The sequence below is a fragment of the Vulpes vulpes genome, unplaced genomic scaffold, assembly GCF_048418805.1.
Source record: "Vulpes vulpes isolate BD-2025 unplaced genomic scaffold, VulVul3 u000000630, whole genome shotgun sequence".
NCBI classification, from domain to species: domain Eukaryota; kingdom Metazoa; phylum Chordata; class Mammalia; order Carnivora; family Canidae; genus Vulpes; species Vulpes vulpes.
In genome coordinates this window covers 60,084-67,907 of record NW_027325744.1, presented here as the reverse complement: position 1 = coordinate 67,907, position 7,824 = coordinate 60,084, and positions in this window count along the sequence as shown.

Genomic DNA, 7,824 nt, shown 5'->3' with positions numbered 1-7,824 from the left:
CCCGCGCGGCCGCCCCGCCCCGCCCCGCCCCGCCCCTCCCGAGCCGCCGCCGCGCGGCCGGGCGCCCAGCGGGAGGGTCCTCCGGGCCGCGCGCACGCCCCAGGCCTCGCCCGGCCCCGCCCCGCCCCCGCGGGCAGCCCCGCCCACCACGCGCGGCGCCGCAGTCCCACCCCCTGCGGGGCGGGGCGGGGCGGGGCGGGGCGGGGCGGGGCGGGGCGGGGCTGCGTCCCTTCCTGGACGTCCGCTCGGTGCCAGGCTGGAGGCGGCCGCGGGAGCCGGTGGGACTGTTCCTGACGCTCTCTGGGCCTCAGTGTTCTCATCTCTAAAATGGACAGAATATGGGACGCCCGGGTTGCTCGGCGGTTTGGCACCTGCCTTCCGCTGGGGGCGTGACCCTGCGATATTACGAGATAGCTGCTCTATTATTATTAATCATTAGTATTATTGTTATTATTCAGAATCTTGTTCTTTGGCTTTCTGTTGACTCTCACTCGAGATTTATTCATTTGTTTGATAAGTATGATTTGAATAACTGCTTAGCAAGGCTTTATATTCAGACTCTCTAAATCTTTTGTTGGGGGTGTGCCTTTCTGGAGAACTCTGGACCCTGAATGTGAAGGTACGAAACCAGAAATCGGTTGTTTGGTTAAATTCTTTCTGTGGAATTTCTCTGTTCTTATCAATAGTTTAACTTCAACCCCCAGACCTACGTAAGAGATTTTCACGTTAGGCTCTTCAAGCTCTTGTCCTTGAAATACCGAGTCTTTTGGCAGAGATTCTTACGTGTCCCAGAGTACCCAAAAGATGAGTGACTCCACTTTTTCCCCTCATTTTGGCCACTGAAGATTTGCTTAATGTATTTCTCTGATTTATGTTTATCTCACGTTTGTACTAATAATGTTGGACCTAATGTTTATCCTTTCTTTCTTTCTTTACACATACACACACTCACGAGACTATTCTGGACTTTGGTGCAGGGGCCGTTTATGGCTGAGGCTTAGTCATACCAATTCCCTTTCATTCTTGATTTCTCTCCCTATTACTATCACTCATCTCCTGCCACTTTAGCTCAACTCCTAGACTTGCTCATGACTGAAATGAAAGCTGGAGTTTTTGAATAAAGAAAAGGAAATACCAAAAGAAAGCAAGCTGATAAAATTAGAAAAGAGGAGAATCCCTCTGACCACTTAAACATATATTTGTATATATGTATATGTGTGTGTGTGTGTGTGTGTGTGTGCTTGGTATACATACCATATACATACCATATACATACATGGTATGTATGTATTATATATGCGCGTATATATTTCAGTGGTATTATGGAAACTCAAGAATTTCATTGCTAAAATAATTTTCTATGCCAAGTGAATACCTATTTGCATTCGCTTTCATAATTATTTCTATAATTGGTTCTACAAGTAAATGCAGAGATAGCTGCATAGGCTTACTCCTACCACCTGCTTAGTACAGATATACAGAGAAGGCAATAATACATATTTAAATTATTCTTCTTGGGGATCCCTGGGTGGCTCAGGGATTTAGCGCCTGCCTTTGGCCCAGGGCCCCATCCTGGAGTCCCGGGATTGAGTCCCACGTCGGGCTCCCAGCATGGAGCCTGCTTCTCCCTCCTCCTGTGTCTCTGCCTCTCTCTCTCTCTCTCTATCATAAATAAATAAATACATCTTTAATAAATAAATAAATTCTTATTTTCTAACAAATCGTATAATCACAATATTGGAATGATAGCTCACTTAGTCTTCTGTTCCTGCATTCCAACACCCGGGTCCTTTCACAGAAGATAGATGCTCTCGCGCAGCCCCGGTGGCTCAGCGGTTTAGCGCCGCCTACAGCCCAGGGCGTGATCCCGGAGGACGTCAGGATCCCTGCACGGAGCCTGCTTCTCCCTCTGCCTTTGTCTCTGCCTCTCTCTCTCTCTCTCTCTCTCTCTCCCTCTCCTCTCTGGGTATTCTCAGGAATAAATAAATAAAATCTTAAAAAAGAAAAGAAAATAGATGCTCTCTGAGAATTAAATGGTCAAATATAGAGAGGTAGATGGCTAAATGTAAGTGCTATTTGAATAAATTTGCATATGAAAGGACCTCAAAAAACTTCTGTTAAGAAAAATCTATAAATCATTTTTATCTGAGATGACTCCCTTTCTGTACTCATGCCAGCATCTCTGGAATCAAAACAAAAGTTCCAAAGTTTTCAATAAGATCTTCCTTCTTAGTTCTCAATCAATTGGTTATCCAGTTACTAAGTTATCTGTTTTATATGGAAGGATTTCCATATTTTGTGGATGTAATTCTTAGGACCTGGTCAAAATGCAGAAGAAGAAGGGGAATGGAAAAGATATTTAGCTGGGAGGGAAAAAAAAGAAGAAGAAAGAAAGAAAAAAGAAAAATAGAAAATTTGGATCAGTAAAGATGCTGAATTAGATAAATATGTTAGAAATTCTAGGTCATTAAAATATACTGTGTTACTAGAGCTAGAGGCTTTGATTGGTCTTGTTCTTTGGAAATTCCAGTCACATGGAAGAAAATCTCCACTGAAATGTCCCTAGAACAGATACTGATTAAAACATACACTGTTTCACATTTCTTTCTAAAGAGATTTTCTTTAGTTAATTTTGGCTGCCTTTTGAGTGAAGCCGGAGACTACCATGGGATCATCGCTCTCAGAAAGCCAGGAGTCCCTGAAGTCCCTAGTCCAACTGTGATTGCATTACCTCTGACACAGAAATGCAAAGCAACAATAAACTCAAGGGTGCTGGCCACTGATGTTTTTTAGTTCCTTACCTACTAGTGTCATCTTCAATAAATCAGTATGTAGAGTCCACACTCTATTTCTTTAAAGAAATTCAAAGTAAATATAGATGATTTTCAGGTATTACTGATTTTCCCTAAAACTCAATGATTCATTTGTATTAATACTTATAAAGTAAAAAAAAAAAAACTTATAAAGTGCTACGTAATAACTGGTTACTCTAGTTAAAACATTTTGGGAATTTCAACACTTGTTAAGGAACATGTCCACCAGTGACCAGGGTGTAGACTGATGCTATCAACATATATTAAATGAGTAATATTACCTTACTTTAAGAACTCCCCAGAATTATTAACCCCCTCCACACACACACACACACACGAGTTTCATTTTTCTTCATTGTGTTCTAGACCCATGTTCTTTTTATGAGAATTCTAGAAGATTGGAAAGAAGAATAAACAAAGAAGCTACAGGTTGAAATATTATATTCTAGGTTCAGGTACAAAGAATCTAATTTCTTTTACTTTTATTGGAGCTCAATTTGCCAACATACGGCATAACACGCAGAGCTCATCTCAGAAGCGGGCCCCGTGCGTGGAAGGGAGCGACTCCCGTGGTGGGGTCGCCAGCGCCTCGCTCTTCCCGCTCCTCGTCCGCACTGGCCCGGTGGGGCGACCTCCTGCCTTGACTCAGCGCTCCTGGGAGGCTGCCTGGGCTGGGCCACCCGCTGCTCCGGGCTCCTCCCGCGGCCCCGCCCCTCCGAGGCCCCGCCCACGGGACCCGCCCCTCCGAGGCCCCGCCCCTCGGCCCGCAGCCCCGACCCGGCAGCCCCCGCCCCGCAGCCCCGGGCCCGGCAGCCCCCGCAGCCCCCGCAGTCTCCGACGGGGCAGCCTCCACCCCCTGCCCTGCGCGCCGCCTGCTGGAAGGGGCTTGACCCCTGGACCCCGAGGTCACCCCAGCTGAAGCAGAGGCTTAGCCAGACTGAGTCACCCAGGTACCCCAAGAACTTAAAACTCCTATTAATGACCTAAGAGCCATGAAAAATGTTGTATTAACAGGGATGGTTAATAATTTCTCAGCCTTCTAAGGAATCTGTAAGGATTAGTCATCTGAATGTTAAGTGACAAGTACTTAGGCTATTTAATGAAACCTCCATCCAGGATTTTAAAAATCCCCTTTCTCTCTTAGGTAGACATCTTCTTTTAATTAAGCAAACGTGTCACTTAAACTACAAAACAGTTACGCTTGCCGATGTCTTAGAATACCTAGAGGACGTGATTTTCAGGTGTTAGACTAGGATATTTGGATGTAAATTTTAGGGCATCTAGGGCCAAGTGTATTTTACTTATTTTTAATTAAAATCCAATACACATGTAGCGTATTACTTGCTTGAGAGGCAGAGTTTACGGACTCAGTTGTCTATAACAAGGACTCAGTAGTACATCATGTGCCCTCCTTAGTGCCCACCACCCAGTCACCCCATCCCCCAGCCCACTTCCCCTGCAGCAACCCTCAGTTTACTTCCTAAGTTGAGACTCTCTTCTGGTTTGTCTCCCTCTCTGGTTTTGTCTTGTTTTGTTTTTCCCTCCCTTTAGGGCCAAGAATATTTTAGAGACATTTCTGTAATCATTACTTCTGCCAATTTAAATCACTTTATATCAGATATGATAAAAAGTAATTGCTCTGTAATGGCACCAAATGTTTTTCTTAAGTAAGCTGCTGTTAAAAAGTTGTTGGTTTTACATAATTGATTTTCTGCCTCTTCAGGACACTATCCCTAGAGTATTTGGGTGCACAGCTGAGTGCACTCAAAATAATCCTTTAAAAACTTTACTTTGGAAATGTACATCCTCTCTGGGTTCCTGGGTTTTTGAAGGAATGAGGTTACATACAACAGGACAATTCTAGAAGTCATGATCTGTATTTCCACTTATTTCCCAGGATCACATTTGTGCCAGTACCACACTGTCTGGACGGCCACGGCTTTGTAGTACAACCTGAAATCTGGCATTGTGATGCCCCCAGCTGTGGTCTTGGTTTTGAATAGTCCCCTGGCTATTTGGGGTCTTTTCCGGTTCCACACTAATCTTAAGATGGTTTGTTCCAACTCCCTGAGGGAAGTCCATGGTATCTTGATAGGGATTGCATGAAATGTGTAAATTGCCCTGGGTCGCAGGGACATTTTCACAGTATTCGTTCCTCCAGCCCTCATGAGCACGGAGTATTTTTCCATCTCTTTGTGCCTTCCTCCATTTCCTTCAGGAGCGTTCTGTAGTGTTTAGGGTATAGATCCTTCACCTCTTTGGTTAGGTTTCTTCCTTAGGTATCTTACGCTTTTGGGTGCAATTGTAAAAGGGATTGATTGACTCCTTAGTATTCGAGGGTCTTCTAACAGCAACCTGTCAACAGCTCTTTCTATGTCCACTTATTTCCCAGGTTCTACTGTGGAAACGCCGGAATGAGAACCGTGTAGACAACCTGGGGACACCCGCCCTGGAATGTGGGTGAAAATGCTTAATTTAACATCCCCTGTGGCACACACAGAAGTTGGAACGGTCCGTGGCATCATTAGAAGGTGACATGGAAATTCATTCGTTAAATAGCCTCAAGAAATCTTGTCCAGGGGGCGCCTGAGTGTTTCTGTCAGCTAAGTCTCTGCCTCCTGGTTTTTAGCTCTGTTCGTGACCTCAGGGTCATCAGATTCACCCATATTCAGCATGGAGCCTGCTTCGTATTCCCTCTTCCTTTGCCTCTGCCCCTCTCCTCCTTACACTTGCTCTTTTGCTCTCTCCACACACACAAAACAGAATCATTATTCAGTTTTGCTTGGGGGCCATTGTTAAGACAAACCTCCTAAGCCGTATTGTTTATGTTTCATGTGTCCACATCTTAATTTAAAAGGTCAGTCATTAGTCTGTGGCCAAAGTAGTAAAATCGCATTGAGAACTCTAAATTGGTCAGATTTAGTGAGAGGGCTTGTGGGGCTAACATTTGGACATACAAGTCCGTGTTAAATATTTGCAAAATGTACTCTTTTTTCTTTTTTTTTTTTCTTTTTTTTTTTTTATGATAGTCACAGAGAGAGGGAGAGAGAGGCAGAGACACAGGCAGACGAGAAGCAGGCTCCATGCACCGGGAACCCGATGTGGGACTCAATCCCGGGTCTCCAGGATCGCGCCCTGGGCCAAAGGCAGGTGCCAAACCGCTGCGCCTCCCAGGGATCCCCCAAAATGTACTCTTTTTAAACATTTTTACTGCAGTTCAATTTGCCGGCAAATTGAACGCTATAGCATAACACCCAGTGCTCATCCTGCCAAGTGCGCCACGCGCCCCCGCACACCACCCCCCCCCCCCGGGCCACATCAGTACCCATCACTGGGTCGCCCTAACCTCCAGCCCAACTTCCCCTTCCACTACCTCTTGTTCAGTTACCGGAGTTGGGTATGTCTCCTGTTTTGTCACCCTCACTGATATTTTCCCTCATTGTCTCCATTCCCTTTATTCCCTTTCACTAGTTTTTATATCACCCAAATGAATGAGACCATATCAAGTTTGTCCTTTTCCGATGGACTTACTTCACTCAGCATAATCCCTCCAGGTGCGTCCACGTCAGAGCAAATGGTAGGTGTTTGTGGTTTCTCATGGCTGAGTAATATTCCCTTGTAGCCGTGGACCACATCTTCTTTATCCATTCATCTCTCGATGGACCCCGAGGCTCCTTCCACAGTTTGGCTATTGTGGACATTGCTGCCATAAACATCGGGAGGCAGGTGTCCCCGCATTTCACCGCATCTGCAGCTTTGGGGTATATCCCCAGCAGTGCCATTGCTGGGCTGGAGGAAAGATCTGTTCTTAACTCTTTGAGGAACCTCCACACAGTTTTCCGGAGTGGCTGCACCAGTTCACATTCCCACCTACAGTGCAAGAGGGTTCCCCTTTGTCCGCGTCCTCTCCAACATTTGTTGTTTCCTGTCTTGTGACTTTTCCCCATTCCCACCGGTGTGAGGTGGTATCTCCTGGGGGTTTGGATCTGTAGTTTCCTGATGGCCAGCGATGTGGGGCATGTTCTCATGTGCTTGTTGGCCGTGTCTCTCTCTTCCCCTGTGAGATTTCTGTTCGGGTCTTTTGCCCGTTTCACGATCGGATTGTTTGTTTCTCTGCTCTTGAGTTGAGTATGTTCTTTATAGATCTTGGACACTAGCCCTTTGACTGAGCGGTCGTTTGCAAGTATCTTCTCCCGTTCTGCAGGTTGTCTTTTACTTTTGTGGACTGTTTCTTTTCCTGCGCAGGAGCTTTCGATCTGGCTGAAGTCCCAATAATTCCTTGTTGCTTTTGTTTCTCTTGCCTTGGCGGACGTATCTTGCGAGATGTTGCTGTGGCCAAGTTGAAAAACGGTGTTGCCTCTGTTCGCATCTCGGATTTGGATGGATTCTTGTCTCACATTTAGATCTTTCATCCTTTTTGAGTTTTTCTTTGTGTGTGGTGTCAGAGAATGGTCTAGCTTCCTTCTTCTGCATGTGGATGTCCAATGTTCCCAGCACCCTTTTTTGAAGAGACTGTCTTTTTCCAGGGATAGTCTTTCCTGCTTTCTCGAATATTAGTTGACCATAAAGTTGAGGGTCCACTTCTGGATTCGCTATTCGGTTCCATTGATCTATGGGTCTGTTTTTGTGCCACTACCACACTGTCTTGATGGCCACGGCTTTGTAGTACAACCTGAAATCGGGCCTTGTGATGCCCCCAGCTGTGGCCTTCGTTTTGAATAGTCCCCTGGCTCTTTGGGGTCTTTTCCGGTTCCACACTAGAATCTTAAGATGGTCTGTTCCAACTCTCTGAAGAAAGTCCCCGGTATTTTGATAGGGATTGCGTGAAATGTGTAAATTGCCCTGGGTAGCATGGACATTTTCACAATATTAATTCTTCCTCTCCATGAGCATGGAACCTTTTTCCTTCTCTTGATGCCTTCCTCGATTTCTTTCAGGAACGTTCTGTGGTGTTTAGGGTACAGATCCTTTACCTCTTTGGTTAGGTTTATTCCTGGGTAGCTTATGCTTT